The sequence below is a fragment of the Bombina bombina genome, chromosome 2 (genome assembly GCF_027579735.1).
Source record: "Bombina bombina isolate aBomBom1 chromosome 2, aBomBom1.pri, whole genome shotgun sequence".
Lineage (NCBI taxonomy): Eukaryota > Metazoa > Chordata > Amphibia > Anura > Bombinatoridae > Bombina > Bombina bombina.
In genome coordinates this window covers 1204613758-1204641427 of record NC_069500.1, presented here as the reverse complement: position 1 = coordinate 1204641427, position 27670 = coordinate 1204613758, and the positions used below count along the sequence as shown (strand labels likewise).

At 38.9% G+C, this 27670-nt stretch overlaps 1 protein-coding gene across 5 annotated transcripts in view; it reads left to right on the top strand.

The window, feature by feature from the left end:
* Positions 1-27670, top strand: part of MICU3 (mitochondrial calcium uptake family member 3) — a 478191-nt gene that overhangs the window by 311053 nt on the left and 139468 nt on the right. The window lies entirely within an intron of this gene.

Below are 27670 nucleotides of genomic sequence, written 5' to 3'. Positions count from 1 at the left end.
GGCACCACGTTTGTCCCTGACATACAGCAAAATCCAAACTCACAAAACACCACAAGAGAAGAAATCCAACTTCCAACCTCTATCTTACAAAATCTTCCTTCAAAGCAGGATAAAGCAGACGTGAGAACATGTATCAGGGAAGAGCTAACTAATATCAAGCAAGACCTCCATACCCTTGGTTTCCAGGTTGAATCATTGGAAGGCAACCAAGATTTAATAAAAGAGGACATCCAACACCTGAAAGATCAAGTTATCTCTCAAAAAGAAGCTATAAATACACTCCAAGAGAAATTGATGGACCTGGAAAACCGAAGTAGGCGCAAAAACATGAGGATTCAAGGGGTACCTGAATCAGTACTACCCAGAGACTTTCCAGTATATCTACAATCTCTATTCCACCACTTAAAAGACACCCAACCTCCGACTAATATACCCCGGGTGAGAGCGCACAGAACCATAAGACCTAAACCTCCTGAAACTGCTCCCAAAAGAGACATTGTTATTTGTTTTAAAAATTTCCAAGACAAGGAAATGCTCCTGGCCCAATCACGGAAAACCAACCAGTCCGGTTCAGAGGCATTGTACTACAATTCTACCAAGACCTATCTACTAAAACATTACAGAGAAGAAAGGAACTATCCCCCTTACCATCATGCTGAGAAACAAAAAAATCCAGTATCGGTGGGGGTTCCCCACTTATTTGTGGATCATTTAAAACAACACTCGCTACATATGTAAATCTCCTGAAGACTTCCCTTCATTTTGTACCGCCCTAGGAATAGATGTTCATCCAGATCCTGTGACATCTACCAGACCCATTACACCAAAGAAGAAAAACCTCAGTGGATCCATTGATTCCTGGCACACAGTGAACTCTAGGAAAACTAAACCACCTGAAACATCACCCTCAAGCCATGCAACTCTCAGCCCGACTGTTTTAACCCACTCATCTTGAAAAGACTATGACCCTCATTCACAGTAACAGACAATAAAGTATCCTTACTATGCCCCATACTTAGACTTGTTATGTATAAAGAGAAAACAAGAGAATAGAGGGGCACCTCATTTGTGTATCAATATGTCAGATTCAATCAATCAAATAAGCAAAGCCAAGTGGGTACTCACATTTGGCCCAAGTACACTTATGTACTGGTAGAAGCAGGCTGGTAACTTGGGGTGTACCAGCTAACCCTCTCCAGGCATAGATCGATCAGTGCAGGGGGATCCTGCCACACTCAGTGTGAATAGAAGTCAGTTGCAGTAGTTATAACTGCTCACGAAGGTGATGACCCAGAGCTTGTATAAAACAAGTTCGTTTATTAAAAGCAAAATTAAAAACAGTAACAAGCGGGGGGCGGAGCTAGCATCCGAAGCAACAAGACGTATCTTTTTAGAGCTCCTGCCACTTGAACAAATAAAGCATTATATTAAGCAAATTAAGGACTCTTAAACTCCAATTTATTTTGTTTTTCACGCTTTGGAGAGCAGGACAAACAATATTGGTTATTGATACAAAGCATTTGGTGCTGCCATAGCACAAAGATTTCTTGGCCTGAGTAGATGCCTACATGGAGTAAGCCGCCATTTTAGTGCACGTCTGTGAGGCTTTATTACTATCAGAAGTACATTTTCTATGGCTTAACTGAGCCTTCAGTTGTATTATGGAGGGCCTTATCTCTGCTAAGCTACGCAACTTACTTATATCCTTGGACGCCCAACAACATGAACTACATAAAGAACTGAGAATGGCTATGAGGGCGCAGCCGGATTCACCAACAGTTTGTAACCCTGGGGACTCAGCAGGATTTAGTCCTCCAGAAGCGTTGCGCTGGAAAAGAAAGGCACCTCAAGAGGCAAGAGACATACGCAGTGCTAGCGCACGAAACTTGGAATCTAATATGGCTGAGTCATCACAGCTCAGTGTGTGGAGCAATTCTCTACAGACCTCTACTATTGAAGTAGGGCATCCTGAGCTCAGTGCTGCACAAAATAGGAGTGACTTGCCACAGATGGGAGAAAAAGGAACAGAGCCACATTTGCACATGCCGGTGCGGAAAGCTGGAGGGCATAATATGTTTGACGGATCCGAGACCGTCGTACAGCGAAATGATCCTCCGGCAGTCCCCTACACTAAGTTGATTCATGGTATATGGAAGGAAGTCCAGGCACCAGTAGCAATGAAAGAGTATGGCGGCCCCTGGCAACCCGTTGGAAGCGGTAATGAGCGGAGTGTTGTGGAGGGGACATGGGTCAGTGTGGACTTACTGGTCTATGGTTCTTATAGTGCACGGACAATTTTTGTATTGAGGCGGTTCCTGCAAAAACTTACCCAGATTGTATGGCTCTACATACTCAGACCAGATCGGACATACAGGAGAGGCGTGGGCTGAACTTGCTAATTAGCATACCATATGTACCTAGTGTCATTAAGCACTCTATATTATTACCCCTTTATTGATGTATCATTTAATGATGGCCTCAGGTCTGAACCCAATATATTGAAGAGGGGCTTCACATTATCGGTCTGTAAAATATTGTTATCTACATCAAGGGTCTTACAGCCCTCAAAGACTTAATTGCCAAATGATGGTGTAGGCTAATGTTAAACTGTTGCTTAGTGTTTGTTAACAGAAGGTGGTTTACCTATATAAATTGAAGTTATATAAGTATTTGTCAAATACCCATGTACTTTATTTTGCTTGGCTGTCTATTTTTTATTCACAGTGCCGCCACTCTTTATAACTTTTTACAGGTACGCCTTTTGTGTGTACTTTCTCCAACATTGGTGTGTCCGGTCCACGGCGTCATCCATTACTTGTGGGAAATATTCTCCCCCACAGGGAAAGGCAAGGAGAGCACACAGCAAGAGCTGTCCATATAGCTCCCCCTCTGGCTCCGCCCCCCAGTCATTCTCCTTGCCGCTCTGAACAAGTAGCATCTACCACGGGGATGGCGAGGAGTTTGTGGTGTTAGTTGTAGTTTTTTATTCTTCTATCAAGAGTTTGTTATTTTAAAATAGTGTACTATTTACTCTATAACAGAAAAGTGATGAAGATTTCTGTTTAAGAGGGCTATGATTTTAGTAGACAGTAACTAAAATCCATTACTGTTATCACGCAGGACTGTTGAAACAAGAGAACTTCAGTTGGGGGTAACAGTTTGCAGACTCATCTGCTTCAGGTATGACTGGTCTCCTTCTAACAACACAGGCTAATGCTAGATGACAGTCATATTTCCCCTCAGGGGAAAAGGTAAGCCATTTTTCTTTCACCTCAGCAAAAAAGATAACAGGCTTCCCCTTTTTGTTTATTATGCTGGTAGACACTGTTAGGGGCAAAATCGATTGGTTTTTATTACAATATGATACCATTTGAAATATTTTATAAGCTCACATACACTGGCGAACGTTTTTTATTGATCTGGCTTGTTTTAGACACCTAAATCTAGTCAGGAAGGCCCCTTCACTCTAGTGTGCTGAGGGAGGAAGCCTCATTTTGGTGCTTCAGCTGCACAGTTGATTTACAAGGCAGTGCATGCAGATAGGGTCCTGTGGCTCAGAAAGTGACTCCAAAAGGCTTTTTTCTGTGAATGGTGACCCCTAAGGAAGGTAAAAAGCTGCAACAAGTCTGTAGCAGGGATTGTAGTGTATAAAAACGGTTAAATCCAACAATTAGCTCCGGTTTGCTTGTTTTAAGAGCTAGAGTCTCCATTTTTGCTGTGCAATACTTTCTACGCATTAAGACTCTGGGGTCCAAATTTCAGAAAAATCGGATATTGCCTTCATAGTTTTTTGAACATTCAGAAATAAATGTGTCATTTTATTATTTAAAGAGACAGTAACGTTTTTGTTTAAAATCGTTTTTATTGCATTGTTTGCCTGCCTAAATCTGTTTAACATGTCTGTTCCATCAGATAACCTATGTTCTGTGTGTATAGAGACAAATGTGGTTCCCCCTTCGAGTGTTTGTGATAATTGCGCCATAGCGTCCAAACAAAATCAGGACAGCTCTGTTATTTTTCATAATGTTGCCCAAGATGATGTATCTAATGAAGGTAGTGGGGATAGCTCTACATCCTCTCCTTCTGTGTCTACACCAGCTTTGCCCGCGCAGGCGACACCTAGCGCGCCAGTGCTTATTTCTATGCAACAATTATCAGTAGTAGTGGATAATTCTATAGCAAATCTTTTATCCAAACTGCCAGCTTTTCAGAGAAAGCGTGATTGTTCAGTTTTAAATACAGATAAAAAGGATGAACAATCAGACGCTGACGATGCCTTATCTATTTTACCCTCGCATCAATCGGAATTGGCTGTAAGGGAAGGGCTGTCTGAGGGTGAAATTTCAGATTCAGGAAAAATTTCTCAACAGGCAGAACCTGATCTAGTGGCATTTAAGTTTAAACTAGAACATCTCCGCGCTTTGCTTAAGGAGGTATTAGCTACTCTGGATGACTGTGATTCCATGGTAGTACCAGAGAAGTTGTGCAAATTGGACAAATTTTTAGAGGTCCCAGTGCACAACGACGCTTTTCCAATACCTAAGAGGGTAGCGAACATAGTGGAAAAGGAGTGGGAGAAGCCAGGTGTACCCTTTGCCCCACCTCCTATATTTAAGAAAATGTTTCCCATAGTAGACCCTAGAAGGGACGCATGGCAAACGGTCCCGAAGGTTGAGGGAGCTGTTTCAACACTAGCGAAGCGCACAACTATTCCTATAGAGGACAGCTGCGCTTTCAAAGATCCTATGGATAAAAAATTGGAAGGATTGCTTAAAAAGATTTTTGTTCAGCAAGGGTTCATCCTTCAACCAGCTACGTGTGTTATTACTGTCACTTCAGCGGCGTCCTTTTGGTTTGAAGAACTAGAAAGGTCGCTTCAGAAAGAGACTTCCTATGAAGAAGTCATGGACAGAATTCACGCATTAAAGTTAGCTAATTCCTTTATATTGGATGCCGCCTTTCAAATAACGAAATTGGCGGCGAAAAACTCAGGTTTTGCTATAGTAGCGCGGAGGGCGCTTTGGCTAAAATCCTGGTCAGCAGATGTGTCGTCCAAGACTAAGTTACTGAATATTCCTTTCAAGGGTAAGACCCTTTTTGGGCCGGAATTGAAGGAAATTATTTCAGACATCACTGGGGGTAAGGGCCATGCCCTCCCACAGGATAGGCCTTTTAAGGCTAAGAACAAGTCTAATTTTCGTTCCTTTCGCAATTTCAGGAATGGACCGGCTAATAACTCCACTGCCGCTAGACAAGAAGGTAACGCGGCCCAGCCCAAACCCGCTTGGAAGCCCATGCAAGGCTGGAACAAGGGTAAACAAACCAAGAAACCTGCTGCTGCTACCAAGACAGCATGAAGGGGTAGCCCCCGATCCGGGACCGGATCTGGTAGGGGGCAGACTATCTCTCTTCGCTCAGGCTTGGGCAAGAGATGTTCTGGATCCCTGGGCACTAGAGATAGTTTCCAAGGGATACCTGTTAGAATTCAAGGGACTTCCTCCAAAGGGAAGGTTCCACCTGTCTCGCTTATCTTCAGACCAGATAAAGAAACAAGCATTCTTACATTGTGTAAGAGACCTATCAAAGATGGGAGTGATAAACCCAGTCCCCTCCGGGGAACAAGGTCTAGGTTTTTACTCAAACCTGTTTGTGGTTCCCAAAAAAGAGGGAACTTTCAGGCCAATTCTGGATTTAAAGATATTAAACAAGTTCCTCAGAGTTCCATCCTTCAAGATGGAAACCATTCGGACAATCTTACCGACAATCCAGCAGGGTCAATTTTTGACTACCGTGGATCTAAAGGATGCGTATCTGCATATCCCAATCCACAAATCTCATCATCAGTTCCTGAGGTTCGCCTTTCTGGACAAACATTACCAGTTTGTGGCTCTTCCATTCGGTTTAGCCACCGCTCCCAGAATTTTCACAAAGGTGCTAGGGTCCCTTCTAGCGGTCCTAAGGCCGAGGGGCATCGCTGTAGCACCTTATCTAGACGACATCCTAATCCAAGCGTCGTCCCTTTCCAAAGCGAGGGCTCATACAGACATTGTGTTGGCCTTTCTCAGATCTCACGGGTGGAAGGTGAACATAGAAAAAAGTTCACTGTCACCGTCCACAAGGGTTCCTTTTCTGGGAACAATAATAGATTCTGTGGAAATGAAGATCTTTCTCACAGAAGTCAGAAAGGCAAAGCTTCTAAAAGCTTGTCGAGTTCTTCATTCTATTCCTCAACCCTCCATAGCTCAATGCATGGAAGTAATAGGACTAATGGTCGCAGCAATGGATGTGGTTCCTTTTGCTCGAATTCATCTAAGACCATTACAGCTATGCATGCTCAATCAGTGGAATGGGGACTATACAGACTTGTCTCCCCAAATTCAAGTAGATCAGGTAACCAGGGACTCACTTCTCTGGTGGTTGACCCAGGATCACCTGTCTCAGGGAATGAGTTTCCGCAGACCGGAGTGGGTCATCGTCACGACCGACGCCAGCCTCTTGGGGTGGGGCGCGGTCTGGGACTCCCTGAAAGCTCAGGGCCTATGGTCGCGGGAAGAGTCGCTTCTCCCGATAAACATTTTGGAACTAAGAGCTATATTCAATGCGCTCCTGGCTTGGCCTCAGCTAGCGGAAGCCAGGTTCATAAGATTTCAGTCGGACAACATAACGACTGTTGCGTACATCAATCATCAGGGGGGAACAAAGAGTTCCCTAGCGATGAAGGAAGTAACCAAGATAATCCAATGGGCAGAGAATCACTCCTGCCATCTATCTGCTATTCACATCCCAGGAGTAGACAACTGGGAGGCGGACTATTTGAGTCGTCAGAATTTCCATCCGGGGGAGTGGGAACTCCATCCGGAGGTCTTTGCTCAGTTAACCCAATTATGGGGCATTCCAGACATGGATCTAATGGCGTCCCGTCAGAACTTCAAGATACCTTGCTACGGGTCCAGATCCAGGGATCCCAAGGCGACTCTAGTGGATGCATTAGTGGCGCCTTGGTCGTTCAACCTAGCATATGTGTTTCCACCGTTTCCTCTCCTTCCCAGGCTCATAGCCAGGATCAAACAGGAGAAGGCCTCGGTGATTCTGATAGCTCCTGCGTGGCCACGCAGGACTTGGTATGCAGACCTGGTGAATATGTCATCGGCTCCACCATGGAAGCTACCTTTGAGACAGGATCTTCTAGTACAAGGTCCATTCGAACATCCAAATCTAGTTTCTCTGCAGCTGACTGCTTGGAAATTGAACGCTTGATTTTATCCAAGCGTGGGTTTTCAAATTCTGTGATAGATACTCTGGTCCAAGCCAGAAAACCTGTGACTAGAAAGATTTACCATAAAATATGGAAAAGATATATCTGTTGGTGTGAATCCAAAGAATTCTCCTGGAGTAAGATTAAAATTCCAAAGATTCTCTCCTTTCTCCAAGAAGGTTTGGATAAAGGGTTGTCAGCTAGTTCTCTAAAAGGACAGATTTCTGCATTATCCGTCTTGTTGCACAAACGACTGGCAGCTTTGCCAGATGTACAAGCTTTTGTTCAGGCTTTGGTTAGAATCAAGCCTGTTTACAGACCCATGACTCCTCCTTGGAGTCTAAATTTAGTTCTTTCAGTTCTTCAAGGGGTTCCGTTTGAACCTTTACATTCCATAGATATTAAGTTATTATCTTGGAAAGTTCTGTTTTTGGTTGCTATTTCTTCTGCTAGAAGAGTTTCTGAATTATCTGCTTTGCAGTGTAATCCACCATATCTGGTTTTTCATTCAGATAAGGTTGTTTTGCGTACTAAGCCTGGTTTTCTTCCAAAAGTTGTTTCCAACAAGAACATCAACCAGGAAATAGTTGTTCCTTCTTTGTGTCCGAATCCAGTTTCAAAGAAGGAATGTTTATTACACAATTTAGATGTTGTTTGTGCTTTAAAGTTCTATTTAGAAGCAACAAAAGATTTTAGACAAACCTCATCTTTGTTTGTCGTTTACTCTGGTAAGAGGAGAGGTCAAAAAGCTACTGCTACCTCTCTCTCTTTCTGGCTGAAAAGCATTATCCGCTTGGCTTATGAGACTGCCGGACGGCAGCCTCCTGACCGTATCACACTGCACACTTTTGCCAAATTCTACAAATTTGATACTTTTGCTTCTTCGGAGGCTATTTTTGGGAGAAAGGTTTTGCAAGCCGTGGTGCCTTCCGTTTAGGTAACCTGATTTGCTCCCTCCCTTCATCCGTGTCCTAAAGCTTTGGTATTGGTTCCCACAAGTAATGGATGACGCCGTGGACCGGACACACCAATGTTGGAGAAAACAGAATTTATGCTTACCTGCTAAATTACTTTCTCCAACGGTGTGTCCGGTCCACGGCCCGCCCTGGTTTTTTAATCAGGTTGAAAAAAATTTCTTTATACACTACAGTCACCACGGCACCCTATAGTTTCTCCTTTTTCTCCTAACCGTCGGTCGAATGACTGGGGGGCGGAGCCAGAGGGGGAGCTATATGGACAGCTCTTGCTGTGTGCTCTCCTTGCCTTTCCCTGTGGGGGAGAATATTTCCCACAAGTAATGGATGACGCCGTGGACCAGACACACCGTTGGAGAAAGTAATTTATCAGGTAAGCATAAATTCTGTTTTATACAAAGTCCTTATGGAATGAAGCTCCTCATTTTAATGTTCCAGTTTTAGTCTAATGTATTTTAATAATGTAATGTATTGGATGTATCCCAATTGTGTATATTAAAACATGGATCCTCTTTATCTTCTAGCCGGCAGGAGAGAGGGGGGTATTGCTGGGATAGAGGCAATAGTTGCCTAGTGTGGCCGTTTGCATGTCTAATGCTATATAAATAATTCTTCTTATGCTATGGCTGCAGATTCAGAGAGGGCTTGGCTAACTATACAATATATGCTTATATATGCACTTTTGATTTAGAAATGGTATATCTGTAGCTGTGATGAGAAAGGTATATTACATGGGATAATCTCAAAAAATAGGAAAGCAATGTTACTTTACATTATTAACAGGGAGGTACATGTTTTTAAGCAGGGATAATGACTATTATTATGTGCACTAGATGTATATCCTCACCTTTTATATATAACGGGCTAAGTCTGTTATGCTTATGATAAGCCGTAGAATAGTACACACAAAGGATTTCCTTATACTATTAATATAATTATTACAACATGGTATTGCTTTTAAATATGGGTTCTTTGGGCTATATAGAATGTTATTGTGTTAACATTGTCTTCATATGCAAATGTTGTAATATGCTATTACTCTACCTAAACTGCGCAAGCTAATATAATCTTCAAGAGCCATGAGGATAACTACACATTCGCTGTTTATATCTTGAGCTGATCTATGTTATATTATATTTAGTATACCATATTACTCCCTTCCTCTACATACCATAATTGTTATAATACGCCACATCCCCTATAACATTACAGGCTGCATTTTCTCTTAACTCCAGGTATCAGGTTATTTATAGAAAATTTAATATAGCTACAACTCCATTTGCATTGCTTATGGCCGGCAATTCGGTTTTTACATGTCTATCTTTGTTACTAACAGATGAAAACCTAGAATGGGCCTATCACAAACATATTTTTAATTTTTCACACTTGAGACCACATATGCCTATAGTGAGGGCCATTGGGTTTAAAAGGCTGACTGATATGTATAAAATTTTTATACCCAATGTCACTTTGGAGAAACATTAGCAATTAATTTGCACCGTTTATATTTGTACTCCCTCCCTCCCCCCCCAGGTCAATGTGAGTGCGTGAGAGGATATATTCATCTATGTATTCGCCTAACATGGTGAATTTCTTATGCGGTATTAATCCACACTTTTCTCCTATTCATGCTTATAAATCATGCCCGTAAGTTGTTGTATATCACTATAATTTCCTCTAGCGACATAAGCTATTAGGGATGGGTCCAAGAGTGGCCTATAGACTAGACAGGAGGTATATAAAACTTAAAAAAACTGAGGTTCCTTGACTAAATATGTTTTAGTAGAAATGCAGCTCAACTTGTTTAAACTCCTATTATTGTGATTGTTATTCCTGTAATTGTTTTATGTATAACAAAACATATATTTTGTTTTAGTGTTTTGTATAAAAACCTCAATAAAAATCTTTGATTTAAAATAAAAACAAAAAAACAGTAACAAGCAATGGTTACATAAAATGCAACGCGTTTCTCAGCCCTAGCGTGGGCTGTTTCATCAGGCATAATACACCTTCCAACTGACAACCTATTTAAATTAAATCTAGCCAATGATTAGCAAGGACACACCCATTATGGGTGTGTAAGAGTACATACATTCCTAATTGATAAATTGACATTAAGCAACAAACTTATGGTTAAAGTGGATACATAGCAAGCATATATAATGTTGTATAATAGAAACTACACTATACATAGCAATCTAAACATTGTAAACCTATCCTGACAATCACCAATATCAATAATGTAATCATTTGTATAATGTTAAATACAACATTGCGCTGTAATCATACATAATAAAGGTACAAAAATGTATACAATGTCAATGTCAAATATCAATACTAAATGTGTCTATGCACATAACCGTTGTACAGATTTAAATATTATCCTCCAATGAGCAAACAAACCATAGCCGTAAATTCACAGCATTGAACACATGCACATCACATATCTCAATCCTCATCCCAATGGATCCAAATTGAGAATTTGCTTGTTTAATAAAGGTGTACTTATCATAAGGGGTAGGGATGCACCGAAATTTCGGCCGCAGAAAGTTTCGGCCGAAAATAGCCTTTTTGGCTATTTCGGTTTTCGGCTTTTTTGCCTGTTATTTTCGGTAAAATTATTGTGTATCATGTTTCAAATTTGATGCTAGCCTAGAGCTGCTGTTTAAGTTTATTACTTGACTTACTGTTCTGCATATAATGAGCTTTCTAGGACTATACTTTGTTTCGTTTTTTTTACCAATTATCCAAATAGTTAAATATGATTCTGTTACATAAAACTAAATGAAGAATACAGTATATTGATATTTATAATTGTTTTAAGTAAGGAAACATTTATTGTGTAAAATTATTGTGTAGCATATTATTGTTTTAATATATTTTGCTCCAATTTTAGTGTATTAATTTCAATAAAAGTGTGGGCTTTTTTATTGGCTCTAATTATGCAAAAAAAAAAAACTAAAAAAAATTAATTTGAAAAAGCAAATTTTCGGTATCAGTTTCGGTTTTCGGCCAAGTGCATCCTGGATTTTCGGATTCGGTCCCGGTCCAGAATTTCCATTTCGGTGCATCACTAATAAGGGGTTTATAATAATTGCCCAAAATATCTGGTATGTAGTATTCACAGTTTTGATTAATGGTCATGTGTCAAATTCTTTTAAGAGTAGTTCCGTTATGTGAAAATACTGTGAAAAATGCTGTGAAAATACCCATCCACTCTAAATTTTCACAAAGTGTATGTTGTGAGTTATACTCAAACTGCTGAATGAACGAATTAACAGGATTATTTGATATTGGAGACCTAATACCAATCCTGATGTATAAAGTTATGTGTTTGCACACAAGTTGCAGAATAAACATGACAAACGTGTGTGATTTTCATGGACGATATTAAGTCAATCATCGTGTCTCAAAGCCCTATCACACCCTCTACTTAGCCAATAACTTGGCCTTGGGCGTGTGAAGTCTGACGTCACGAATGAAGTAAACTGACTGTCACCTATTGGATTTAGTCTAATATGATGACACTCTTGAGGGGGCGTGATCCACTACCATAATCGTAGCTAAAGATATAACGGTTACCTATTGGGTCTAATGTGATGATGCTCTCAGGGGGGCATGGTCCATTATCCTACTCATAACTTGAGATATAATACTGACCACATTGTGCCTATTTAGTGTTAAGGTCTACTATGAGGATTCTCTTAGAGGGGCGTGATCCATTACCGTGACTTATACTCATCACTAAAAAAATATAATAATAATTAAGCTGTGCCTCTTTTTGTGATAGGGTCTACTATAAGGATGCTAATGGGGGGGGCATGGTCTGCTACCATAATCCGTAAAGTAGTGAACTATTATGTGCCCTATACGATAATATGTGTTGGTAATATTATTAATAGAAAAATGTAGAGAGAAAAAATGGATATAACAGAGCACTCAAGTAGAACTATTAAGGATAATTCTCTATAGGAGTGGATGTGCAGGACTAGGATATATTAGATAAAACAGAACATTTAATAATTATAAAGTAAAAATATGTATAATTGTAGTGACAAACATTCACTCAATGCGGTGTATATAAAACCAGTTAAAATAAATGATGAATGCTGAAGTGCCAAGTATTGGCCATACGAAGTATGTATAGTGGGTAGATCAAATAAGAAAGCACCTTGAAGTGCTAGCAAATTGCACAAATACTGATCTGAGAAGGAAGGTAGACTTCCGCAAAATTATCTAATATGTGCAATGCTTGAACGATGTTAGCATTTGTTAAAGTCACTCACTCTGTATCATAGCACAAAATTAAGTTAAGCAATCATACCTATCAATGTACAGGTCTGTGAAATGAGCCAATATAAAGACTCAGAAGTCAGACAAGGATATTATAAAGGTGACTTGTATGTTAACATCCATATGCAGCTATTAGAAAATTCTACCCACAAATGAGGTGTGTGAGGTGGGTAAGTCTGGCAAGGAAGCACCATAACATGCTCGCGGATTGCACATAAAACTAATCTGAAAAAGAGGATTGACCTCACACGAGAATTATCTAGCTAGTGCAATACTGGAGCGGTACTTTCACTTGTCAGAGTCCCATACTATATATTACACATTAGAGTTAGACAATGATTACCATAATAAAGTAGGTCTAATGTAAGAGCCAAATGAAAGGCTTAATAGCCTGGTAGGGGTACTAAATTATAAGCGTCTATTAAGCAAATGTGTAAAGTTCTAGAGGTTTAGCACACACACAATAAAACTGTCAGCATTCATCTGGAGCGCCTGATGCGCATTTCGCCACGTCCGTGGCTTTCTTAAAGGCTAAACCGTCCTGCCTCATCCTAAGCGGTTAAATATCGCTCAGAACCAATCACGGGTGAGTATTCGTACACACCCTCTTACGGCTGGCCAATAGCTAGTCATCTACCCTATTGGGTAGATGTTTGTCACATGACTTATCTCAATAGTGACATGTACAGATAGGCGTGACTCTTCACGCAAATGTCACCATATTAAAGATCGATGTTCTAAGAAATTATTACATCTGAGAGATATATATAAGATAATTTATTTCGAACTCCATTTGTTAGTTTGCATTTATTACCGTGTTACCATGGCGATCGGCTAGTATGTCTTATCTGCACTTATCGTCACCATTATTCATAATGATGTTTATGTGTTATTTCAAATATGTATTGTATGCTTGGTCTTATTTATTTAAATGTGTCTCGTTATGTATGTCAATCAAACTTGTCTTTGTAAATTCGGCAACTGGAGATTATACCTGTAAATAGATCAAACAATTATCAAAGGTATTTGGTTTTTTCTACTTTATTGTTGTAGGGGCTTAAAGTTAGAGGTAATGTGGCTTAAGGTAATAGCCTTGGATAATACATCTCCTATTAGGACTATTCCTAAGTAAATAATAGTCATATATAGGTAAGCTATCCAAGCGATACTATATATACATACAGATCCCTATATAGCATAGGTGCTATAACCTCTAATAACCATTAAGTTCAGATCAGGTTAATCCCAAAAGATTCCTATATTAGATGATCACATTTATTCGGTTTGGTATGATATTGCTCTAGAATCTTGTACTGATAAGTAATTTCAAAATCCTGTATCGATCCTAGTGTGATAAAGGAAATCCACCCCTGTCTTGCCAATATTTTACTGATGGTGTAGGTGTTGTCTGTGTACCAACGTTACTCATATTCTCTCATAGTGCCAAGAATACTTAAGGATTTATAGCTACTGTCTGATTAATATAGAATGTATATAATTAATCAAATATTAACACTACTTAGTTCAGTAGCATTAAGAGCCATCCTAAGGCAAACAATGTGCCAAGATAATGTTTATTAATTACTCAATGAAATTTTATTTATGAGTAAAGCCATAAATATAGGGCCAAGAATTTAGTTAGAGCCACTATATTAAGAAGTGTAGAGACATATTAGACCTTAGTTCATTCCTTATCATAAGTGAATATAATAAACACATAGTTGCAACCATATCCTGGTCATTTTATTAGTACTTATTTTAATTGATTTGTACACTTAGATATTATTGGATCATGGTTAATCTAAGAGACCAAAATTTAGGGGTACAGATATCCACAAAAATATTAACACATTTTTCTTTTCACTCTTTAGCTCTGGTTCTTGAGCATAGTACTGCTCTGGACATATCATTTCGGTTTCTAATTTCACAAGAAAGAGTTATATCCATCTTGTTCATTAAGACCTAGTGGCGCTAGAGTGTCCAACCAGAATATCCAGCGACACTCCGCTTGCAGTAACATAGTTTCCACATTTCCTGCTCTGATCCCAGGTTTTATTACTTGTAGTACTGATAATTTCAGTTCAGGTTTTGTACCATGATTCTTTAGGTAGTGTTTCGCCACCGGGGTTAGGTTCTTGCCTTTCTCTTGATCTTTTAGGCAGTTCTTTATACTACTGATGTGTTCACCCAGTCGCGTACGTAGCTCTCGAGTGGTTATTCCGATGTATCTTTTGCCACATTTACATAGCAAGCAATATACCACATTTCTGGTTTTGCAGTTGGCAAATCCGAGCATCCGTTTTATACTTCCTGTTCGTGTCCTATATTCTCTCTCATTGGAGATGTATTGACAGAAACTGCATGTACCCATGCGTATGTTCCGCATATGTATTTATTCATTCTCCTTTTGGTAAAGTGGCTTTTGATCAACATATTACCTATTGTCGGAGCTCTTCTCCAGCTCGTCTTTATTCTCTCACCTACATATGGTGATAGATCCTTGTCAGATTTGAGAATTCCACTGTGTTTATTCAGAATATTTGTGATTTTATCATGATTATTGTTGTAAGTGGTCATAAATCTAACTTCTTTTTCAGCAGTTTGTACTTTCTTTTTAGGGGTCAATAGTGATTCCCTTGGTGTCCTTTTCGCTCTCTGGTAAGCTTTACGTATTATCTTGCGACTATATCCTCTGTTCTTAAGTCGTATTTTCAATTCTCTTGCTCTCTCATTAAACACTTTAAAATCCGTACAATTTCTCCTTATCCTGAGGAATTCCCCCGTGGGGATTGCATTTTTAGTTCCTCTGGTGTGGCAACTGTCGTATTGGAGTATTGAATTGGTTGCAGTTTCCTTCCTGAAGAGATCTGTTTTTATATAGTATCCTGGTCATTTTATTAGTACTTATTTTAATTGATTTGTACACTTAGATATTATTGGATCATGGTTAATCTAAGAGACCAAAATTTAGGGGTACAGATATCCAAAAAAATATATATAAAAAAAAAATATTAACACATTTTTCTTTTCACTCTCTAGCTCTGGTTCTTGAGCATAGTACTGCTCTGGACATATCATTTTAGTTTCTAATTTCACAAGAAAGAGTTATATCCATCTTGTTCATTAAGACCTAGTGTAGAAAGGACCATTCCTTTCAATTAAAAGATCGTAAATGCTACAAGCATTTATTTTCTAATCCAACATCTCAATTCCTGACTGATTACCGTAAATTGATTAATGATGCAAAGGCAGATAATCTGATCAGCTCTAAGGAATGGTCCTTTCTACAAGTTAAAAATCCCAGGATTTCTACTATCTACTTTCTACCCAAAATTCACAAAAATAAAGAGTCACTGCCAAGTAGACCCATTGTCTCCAGCATAAATAGTCTATGTGAACAAGGGAGTAAATTTTTGGATTTATACTTGAGAGAGATAGTATGGGCATTGCCATCCTATACCCGAGATACTATGGACGTATTAAGTAAAGTAAATGACCTAATACTAGACAAAGATTCCTTTTTGGTCACCTGCGACGTTGAATCGCTCTATACCTCAATTAAACATGAATTCGGATTGAGAGCTGTAGAATTCTTCCTAAGTATGCAATCAAATGATAGATCTGAGAGAAATAAGTTTGTGATAAAGTTATTGCAATTTGTACTTACACATAACTACTTTGTTTTTAATGATAACTTCTACTTACAAATTCAGGGCACCGCCATGGGGTCATCCTGCGCCCCTACATATGCCAATATCTACTTAGGTTGGTGGGAGAGTGAATTTGTTTTTAATGATAGTATGTCTAAATACACTGACCATATAAACATGTGGTGTCGGTACATAGACGATCTCTTTATAATATGGACAGGAAGTGCAGAGATGTTCAAAGAATTCATTACAATTCTGAACCATAATGACATCAATTTGAAACTGACATACTGTATAAATAGAAACAAAGTAGAATTTCTGGACATCAATATCTACAGGGATGAGAACAACTATATAAAAACAGATCTCTTCAGGAAGGAAACTGCAACCAATTCAATACTCCAATACGACAGTTGCCACACCAGAGGAACTAAAAATGCAATCCCCACAGGGGACTTCCTCAGGATAAGGAGAAATTGTACGGATTTTAAAGTGTTTAATGAGAGAGCAAGAGAATTGAAAATACCACTTAAGAACAGAGGATATAGTCGCAAGATAATACGTAAAGCTTACCAGAGAGCGAAAAGGACACCAAGGGAATCACTATTGACCCCTAAAAAGAAAGTACAAACTGCTGAAAAAGAAGTTAGATTTGTGACCACTTACAACAATAATCATGATAAAATCACAAATATTCTGAATAAACACAGTAGAATTCTCAAATCTGACAAGGATCTATCACCATATGTAGGTGAGAGAATAAAGACGAGCTGGAGAAGAGCTCCGACAATAGGTAATATGTTGATCAAAAGCCACTTTACCAAAAGGAGAATGAATAAATACATATGCGGAACATACGCATGTGGTACATGCAGTTTCTGTCAATACATCTCCAATGAGAGAGAATATAGGACACGAACAGGAAGTATAAAACGGATGCTCGGATTTGCCAACTGCAAAACCAGAAATGTGGTATATTGCTTGCTATGTAAATGAGGCAAAAGATACATCGGAATAACCACTCGAGAGCTACATACGCGACTGGGTGAACACATCAGTAGTATAAAGAACTGCCTAAAAGATCAAGAGAAAGGCAAGAACCTAACCCCGGTGGCGAAACACTACCTAAAGAATCATGGTACAAAACCTGAACTGAAATTATCAGTACTACAAGTAATAAAACCTGGGATCAGAGCAGGAAATGTGGAAACTATGTTACTGCAAGCGGAGTGTCGCTGGATATTCTGGTTGGACACTCTAGCGCCACTAGGTCTTAATGAACAAGATGGATATAACTCTTTCTTGTGAAATTAGAAACCGAAATGATATGTCCAGAGCAGTACTATGCTCAAGAACCAGAGCTAAAGAGTGAAAAGTAAAATGTGTTAATATTTTTGTGGATATCTGTACCCCTAAATTTTGGTCTCTTAGATTAACCATGATCCAATAATATCTAAGTGTACAAATCAATTAAAATAAGTACTAATAAAATGACCAGGATATGGTTGCAACTATGTGTTTATTATATTCACTTATGATAAGGAATGAACTAAGGTCTAATATGTCTCTACACTTCTTAATATAGTGGCTCTAACTAAATTCTTGGCCCTATATTTATAGTTTGATTGACATACATAACGAGACACATTTAAATAAATAAGACCAAGCATACCATACATATTTGAAATAACACATAAACATCATTATGAATAATGGTGACGATAAGTGCAGATAAGACATACTAGCCGATCGCCATGGTAACACGGTAATAAATGCAAACTAACAAATGGAGTTCGAAATAAATTATCTTATATATATCTCTCAGATGTAATAATTTCTTAGAACATCGATCTTTAATATGGTGACATTTGTGTGAAGAGTCACGCCTATCTGTACATGTCACTATTAAGATAAGTCATGTGACAAACATCTACCCAATAGGGTAGATGACTAGCTATTGGCCGGCCGTAAGAGGGTGTGTACGAATACTCACCCGTGATTGGTTCTGAGTGATATTTAACCGCTTAGGATGAGGCAGGACGGGTTAGCCTTTGAGAAAGCCACGGACGTGGCGAAATGTGCATCAGGCGCTCCAGATGAATGCTGACAGTTTTATTGTGTGTGTGTGCTAAACCTCTAGAACTTTACACATTTGCTTAATAGACGCTTATAATTCAGTACCCCTACCAGGCTATTAAGCCTTTCATTTGGCTCTTACATTAGACCTACTTTATTATGGTAATCATTGTCTAACTCTAATGTGTAATATATAGTATGGGACTCTGACAAGTGAAAGTACCACTCCAGTATTGCACTAGCTAGATAATTCTCGTGTGAGGTCAATCCTCTTTTTCAGATTAGTTTTATTTGCAATCCGCGAGCATGTTATGGTGCTTCCTTGCCAGACTTACCCACCTCACACACCTCATTTGTGGGTAGAATTTTCTAATAGCTGCATATGGATGTTAACATACAAGTCACCTTTATAATATCCTTGTCTGACTTCTGAGTCTTTATATTGGCTCATTTCACAGACCTGTACATTGATAGGTATGATTGCTTAACTTAATTTTGTGCTATGATACAGAGTGAGTGACTTTGACAAATGCTAACATCGTTCAAGCATTGCACATATTAGATAATTTTGCGGAAGTCTACCTTCCTTCTCAGATCAGTATTTGTGCAATTTGCTAGCACTTCAAGGTGCTTTCTTATTTGATCTACCCACTATACATACTTCGTATGGCCAATACTTGGCACTTCAGCATTCATCATTTATTTTAACTGGTTTTATATACACCGCATTGAGTGAATGTTTTTCACTACTATTATACATATTTTTACTTTATAATTATTAAAAGTTATGTTTTATCTAATATACCCTAGTCCTGCACATCCACTCCTATAGAGAATTATCCTTAATAGTTCTACTTGAGTGCTCTGTTATATCCATTTTTTCTCTCTACATTTTTCTATGTATATACAGGATATTGAGCACCCCTCACCCCCATTATTGTGGTAAAGGAAAAACTATTTTTCCTCCCTAAGTATAGGGTCTAATTGTGTTGGGGAATTAATATGTACAAGAAAATACAATAGTATTTCTCTCCTTTAATTTCTAATATTATTAATATGAGTAACAACCAACGATTAGTCCTTATCATAAAATGATATTGTGTAATGTGATATCATCTTATAAGTATTTTAACTATAGTATGTGACCACCTTATGTAATGTGTAGTGGTCTGTGAACTGTGAACTGTGTGAATGAAATGCTATAGTGTGCAATATTCGTGACTGTAATATTAACAGATTAGAGTTAATATAAATAACAAATAAATAGTGCATAAAAACATTACTGACTAATAATATAAGTATTTTAGGAATGTGACCTCAATCATTGGTATCCTATAATACCATTTAAGTGTCCAATAAACATATAAGTATTAATTATCTATATCCTCCTACTTCTAGTAATAGGATATTAATTATCCATACTAAGTGGGAAATTCTTTATATAGAACAAGAACACCTTAACTAATATGAGAGTATGTAACCCTATAATTAAGAGCTAAAATATATGTCTAAGGCTCTAGAAATACTAAGGAATCATGGCTATTACTGTTTCATCTCAAAGGAGATGAGGAAAGAGAAAATGTGAACCTTACCAAATAGAGAGCATATGTCCAAAACCGAAGTGCATTAACATGTAAGAATATATCGGGGTGGCACGTCTCTAGACAGTGTACACTCTTTAATCTTATAAAACCTCATAATTATGATGCAGATTAGTTGATAATGACCCTCATATATAACTTTTTAGTTCCATTCATACTTCCCCCATAACTCCCTTATCTCCTACTCAATTGCCAAGATTTACTGTCAAATTAATATAACCTGGCTTCTTTATTTTCTACGTAAAAGGACGTAAAGTGAATGCCCACAGTTTTTTCTTTCATTATGCCCTATATTAGGAAGAGAGACTTGTTTTCACTGCTTTCAATGTTTTCAATATTGTTATTATTGCTGTTCAAGTTTATATTTTATTGTAATGCATACTTTGTTCTAGGTTCACAATCAGGCTGCACAACATACAGAGACTTCATGATGTATAAATACTCTGACACACTATCAAACAAAGCATACCCATACCACCTCTCGCCAGATATCTTCCTCTTTACATATCAAAATGACCCACAGTAACACATATAAACCACATCCCATGACTCATCACCCAAAGCGTAAAAGGATTGAACTCCCCTCATAAACGTTCTAATGCTTTCCAAGACTTTTCTAAAAGACAAGTTGATATTGTTTTTATACAGGAAACCCACTTTAGACACACTAAGGAACCGGAATACTTTGGCAAAACCTTTACCCCTCATTACCATAGCTCAGGAATAACCAAAAAGGGAGGAGTGAGCACACTTTTCAATAAATCCTTACCTTTTACCCTTACACAGGTCACAAAAGACGCAGACGGCAGATTTTTAGGATTAGTGGATCTCCTTTAAAGTAGACCAATCACCCTCATTAACATATATGCTCCAAACGCAAAGCAAACTCCTTTTTTTAAAAAACTATGTTCAATAAGATACTAGATATCGCGAAAGGCCCTGTTTTTATAGAGGGAGATTTTAATGTTCCTATACAGCCAACCAAAGATAGCTCAAACCTGAAGATCCAAATACCCAAAAAAGTCACTAATACTTTATGGGGAGGCCTAAAAGACCTCAACCCCTATGACACCTGGTGCTTCATCCATCAAGACTGCCGCGACTTTACCTTTTTCTCATATCCTAACAAAACACATAGCAAAAACGACTAAATTTTTACTAATCAACTAGGCCTATCCTATACGAAAAAATGCAATATTTCTCCCACAACATGGTCAGACCATTCCGTGGTACTACTCAAATTCACATGGTTTAAACCCCCCCCCCCCCCAACACCTTACCTATGGAAACTTGATGACACCCTTTTAGATAATCCGGCAATGCTGACCAACATTACTAAGACTATAGATGAATATTTCAACCTCAATTCTGGCTCAATTGATAACAACTTTACAATATGGGAAGCACATAAAAGTGTCCTGAGAGGAGAATTTATTAAATATAAAGTACAACAACAAAAATCCCAACGTAAGACATATAAAGAACTAACTGAAACCTTTACTCGCCTAGATTATGCTCACAAAAAAACGCCTACTATCCCTAAAATAATCGCAGATCTACAAAAAGCTATGATTTAGATTATTTCTTACAAATTGAATATCAATCGTTCCGCTGTAAAACCAATAGCATGTTTTACTTTGAATCCATCAGATCTGGAAAAATGTTAGCTAGAGCACTTAAAAGAAAACGTTTGAAATCATATATATACGAACTCAAACAACCACATAATGTAACTCTAAAGACCACAAAAGATATTCTGCACTCTTTTCATGAATACTACACATTACTATATAACCTACAAGATGAAACTCCCGCTTCTGATCATCATTCCAACATGATATCCTATATTAATAAATGCCATTTACCCTACCTTAGTGCAGAACAGCTATAATCATTGAATACACCAATTACAACCCAAGAAACTAAAAACGCGATCAAATTGTTAAAAAAAGGAAAAAGCCCAGGCCCAGATGGATTTTCAACAAAATACTATCAGATTCTTTCCTCCTTACAATCCCCACACCTCACCACTATATTCAATGAGACTTCCACATACAACCCTTTCCCACCATCCATGCTAGAAGCCCAAGTAGTAGTAATCCCTAAACTTGGCAAACCTCCCACAACACCGGCAAATTTCCAATCTCCCTATTGAATGTAGATATTAAATTATATGCAAAAATACTTGCAACACACATAAACGACGTCCTCCCAACTCTGATACATCTTAATCAAGCCAGGATTCACACCACATAGGGAGGCCAGGGACAATACTACAAAAATTTTCAATCTGATGGAATATGCCACTCACAACCAACTCCCCTCTGTGTTCATCTCGATGGATGCAGAGAAGACCTTTGACAGGCTTGATTGACTTTTTCTGAAAAATACGCTCCTTAAATTTGGCTTTACCCAAGAATTTGTCGGGAAAATTTTCTCCCTATATAATAACCCCAAGCATCAGTTAAATTAAACGACTCAATATCTCAACCATTTCACATTAAGAATGGTACGTGACAGGGCTGCCCTCTTTCCCCCATTTTGTTCATCCTATCTATGGAAACCCTTGGGTCAGTCATAAGAAACTCATCCGACATAACTACTATTAAAATTAAGGACCACGACTACAAAATTAAACTTTATGGGGATGATATTTTCCTAACACTCACTAACCCCTCCACATAGATAACTCCTCTAATTCACACCTTAAATACCTATGGAACCCACTCAAATTTTAAAATGAATTTCCTTAAATCCGAGTTACTTAGTATTGCCCTACCTATAGACGATATACACACAATACAGAACCAATATCAGTTCCGCACACAACCAGTTGGAGCGCCAAACCTGTCTCCTGGCTAGGTAGGATCAATGCAGTTAAGATGGTTATATTACCAAAAAATCTTTACCTTTTCCAGGCCCTCCCAATTCCATTTACAGATAAACTGATATATAACCTACAAAAATTACTTATCTCCTTTATCTGGCTTCATAAACACCCCCGTGTTGCCACAGTCACACTATTTCACCCTAGTTAACGAATCCTTGATGTCTGGATACATACCCGAACTCTGGAAAACTGCAAGAGTAGTGCCTATTCATAAAAGTGGGGAGTTAACCTTGGTTTCTAACTATCGCCCTATATCATTGCTCCCAGTATTGTCAAAAATCTTAGAAAAATGCGTCCATACGCAATTATGTGAGTATTACCAACTTTCTAAATATCTGACCAATGATCAATCATGTTTTCGACCAAATCACTCCACTACAACTGCCCTCCTAAAAGTTTGCAACGACATCCAAACTGGCATGGAACAAGGAGACCTAACTGGAGCTATTTTCCTTGATTTTGCAAAGGCTTTTAAAACAGTAGACCACGACATACTACTGCTCAAACTAAAAAACTCTGGTATTGCTGATCGTCCGTTAACCTTGTTTAGATCATATGTATCGGATCGATCACAATATATCTCCATTTCTAACAGTGACTCCCTCCCTCTCCCAGTCACGTGTGGTATTCCCCAAGGTTCCATTCTCGGCCCCCTACTATTCACATTATTTATAAATGATCTGCCTAATGTCTGCAAATCCTCAACTGTACACATGTACAGAGAAGACACTGTAATCTATGCAAACAAATCTGATCTGCCGCAGCTTGAAGCAGTGCTCCAAGACCAGTTCACAGAGGTAGAAAAGTGGATCTCAAAAAACAAACTCTTCCTAAACACTGACAAAACTGTCACAATGATCTTTGGAATGGGTCCTAAATTACAAAATTCCCATCTACGCATCAAAACAATATCCAATTGCACGCTTACCACAGTCCACTCTTTCAAATACTTAGGTATGTTGTTAGACCCTAATCTATCTTTTGGCCTCCACATAGAAAAACTTGCATCTAAACTTTATCCAAAATTAGATGCCCTGTACAGAAACAAATCTTGCCTCAGCCCTACAGTAAAGGAAAAGATTGTACAGCAAATGCTGATGCCTATCATGGATTACGGGGACGTAGTATACGCACCTGCACCGCAAACTCACCTTAATGAACTTAATACATTGTATAACTTGTTCTGCCACTTTGTGCTACAATGTAACTACAGGACCCACCATTGTGACATGCTAAAAGAACTAAACTGGCTGACGCTGGAATCCAGACGCACCCTACATCTTTCCTGCCTTGTGTTTAGGAGCCTTTCTTGGAAGCTCCCACCCTACCTGAGCAGAATGCTCTCCCCGGCTATTCCCACCTCCTATAACCTCCGATCCAGTACCAGCACATTATTTAACTTGCCTCAATACAAAAAGAAAGCAGCTCGATCCTCCTTTTCCTACAGAGCGCCACAGTTATGGAATGACCTCCCGCACACTTTCAAACCTTCCCCAAGCCTAATATCCTTTAAGAGATCCCTCTCTACATATCAAAACAGAATGCACCTGTCATGGTTGATTATATATTTCCTACCTGTTCTATGTAAAAATTTTGCATACATTGTGTATTATTATTGTTTTTGAATTTTATTGTACCCTATTGTATCAATGCAATGTTTTGTGGGCCCAGGACATACTTGAAAACGAGAGAAATCTCAATGTATCCTTCCTGGTAAAATATTTTATAAATAAATAAATAAATTTTGCCCAAAAGAACTAGGCGGACTGGGAATACCTAATTTGATACATTATAGAATAGCCACTTTCCTAACTAGAATCGTTAATTGGTGTAAACATATAACCAACAAAGAATGGATACAACTAGAACATCAATTAGCTTTTACAGACTACCTTGGTAGCAAATGCTGTCTCCCTCAAAACCAAAGACATTCCCTGAAATCCCTTCCCCTGTTGATCAAAGAAACATTCAGAGTTTCATATACACATATTAAAAAATACCCCCATTTCTCTACTATACCCTCTCCACTTACCCCATTACTAGAAAACCCTACTCTCTCCTTGCGACCACCACTATATAACGATCCTAAATTCAGCAACCACAATTCTGTTCCCTGTTACATATTACTGACTGACGGAAAACGTAAACCTTCATCTGAACTGATAACTATACTGGGACCCACGCCTACACACTGGTACACATATGCCCAACTATTACATTTTATCTCAATCCATCCCCTCAAAACACACATCCTGCGTTCCTTGTCAGGATTTGAAAATCTTTGTTATAACTTCACATCGGACAAGGGACTACTATCCATAAACAACTCTTAAAAATATATACAAAATCTCAACCTTCATACACCCGCAAATGGGAGGAGGAAACCTGCTATTCCCTCCCCCACCAAATGGAGACTGGTTAAAAATATTCTCCTCCATGAGCAAAGCCACATCATCTATACACACCCTAGAAATGAATTCTAAATTCCTATATAGGTGGTACTACACACCAGTACGACTACACAACCTATTTCCCTCTACACCACCAAACTGCTGGAGAGGCTGCATAGACACCGGCACACCTTCAGACATATGGTGGTCTTGCCCAATTGCTCAAACTTATTGGAAATAAAAAAGAAATAGAAATAGTAGTTCAACAAATTTCCCAACATAAAATGCAAGTTACGATATACCCTGCTAACAGTAATGGTTTATTCTGTGAAAAAGGTCATACCAAAAAACTAGAAAAAAATAAACATACCCTCCATTCAACAATGGAAAGAAACTGTGACATATTCACTCCAAATGGAACAATATAATTTCTCACATCATAAAAATGTAGACGATTACCACTCCATATGTTTCCTCTGGGAAGAATATTTAAAGGATACAGATAGAGTCAAAGTGCAGGTGAGATACTATTTATAAAATACAATAAATGTGCAGTTAACGGCTTGGCCAGTATGAGCAAGTTAGAATTTTACCCCCTAAGTGACAAGATCTCAAAAAACGGAGTTATACAGTGATAATCCTGAAACGTATTCCTTACAGGCACAGTTCAATGCACAGTTCAATGCAAATAGAATGCAAAATAGAATAGTTTGTATAGCAGGATAACAGAGACGGCCGGTCCCTGAAACGTAAAATGATTCACTGTATTGCAAAGAGTGCTCACAAATCAAATATGGCAGAGCACATACCTCCGTATTGATCCCTTGAGTCTCCAGTACTGCAAATGACAGTATTGGTCTCATGGTTCTGGATACAGCTCCTCCCGTACAGATTCCAAAGTTATTCGGTCTCAATGGACCCTTTTCCCTTGTAGTTGAGTTGAGCGAGCTGCCTGACATTCAGGCTCCTACCGCTGCCACTGTTCCCTGACATCACTGGGGGGTGTGTGTGAATCCTGGTCCAATCCGGTAGTCAGCCAGTAGAGCATAAGGCAAGCGGGTCACCAGTCAGAAAAACCTTAAATAAAGGTAAAGAGGCCTATTTATTAAAGGTCTGTCGGACCTGATCTGACACTGCGGATCAGGTCCGACAGACCTCGCTGAATGAGGAGAGCAATACGCTCTCCGTATTCAGCATTGCACCAGCAGCTCTTGTGAGATGCTGGTGCAATGCCACCCCCTGCAGACTCGCGGCCAATCGGCCACCAGCAGGGGGTGTCAATCAACCCGATTGTGCTCAATCGGGTTGAATTGTGGTGATCTCTGTCCGCCTGCTCAGAGCAGACGGACAGGGTTATGGAGCAGCGGTCTTTAGACAGGATTAAGTGATGGCAGGATTCTCACTAAGGTATACAGGAAGCCTATTGCTGGGAACTCCCTGTTGCATGGGAAAAGTTGCCATCCTAGAAATACTGCAGCGGCAGTGGCCAAGGGAGAGTTCACTCGCCTGAAAAGAAATTGCTCAACCAATGATGATTTTACTACTTAAGCTAATGAATTGGTGAATAGGTTGAGGGTATTCACATAAAACCATTATGGCAGACAAGAAACAAGTGGAATCTAAACAGAGAGTACAACTATTACAAGGATTCAATACAAAAAAGAAACAAGATTTCAGGGGAGTGAATTTTGTTACTAACTATAGTGAATGGTATCCCCAAATAACTCAGATAGTACAAAAACATTTCCCTATCCTTGCAGCCGATGACAAACTCATTGATGTGGTGAAACAAGGGCTAAGATGTAGCTCGAGGAGGTGTCCTACATTGGGCTCAATCCTATCCCCCACTCAATTGAGGAATGATCAACTTAACTGTAGTACCTGGTTGAAAAGTACAGGGATGTATGGTTGTGGTCATAGGAAGTGTAGACCATGTGATTACCTGCTTAGAACTAAAGATTTCAGTTTGCATGTAACAGGAGAAGTTTTCCATATTAAAACATGCATGAACTGTACGTCTACTCAGGTAATTTACATGCTAAAATGTGACATCTGTGGGGTCCAATACATTGGACTCACTTCTAGGGACGTTAAGTCCAGAATTCGTGAACATCTCTCCACAATTAGCCGGGGCACATCCTCTACCCCTCTGGCACGTCACTTTGCCGAAAAACATGATGGCAGACTTAATACCTTTAAGTGGTGTGCCATAGAAGAGGTTAAGGTCCCTAAAAGGGATGGAGATTTGGACAGGCTTTTGGCTAAGAGAGAAGTATTTTGGATGTTCAAGCTCAGAATAAGGTACCCAGAAGGTCTAAACTCTAGGTATGATCTAAGTCATTATTGGGAGTGACCAATATTATTATCCAGTTACTCCATCATACATTACATTTGGGCCTTCAACCCTTTCCATTCTCCAATCTCTAGTAGAGATCAGGTACATATTTTTGTCCTTTTATGCCTTCTGTTTTATATTGGCATTAGCTCTTGTATACAGTTACTTAGTCAGATTCATTATATCATTATATTGTTAAATGTACA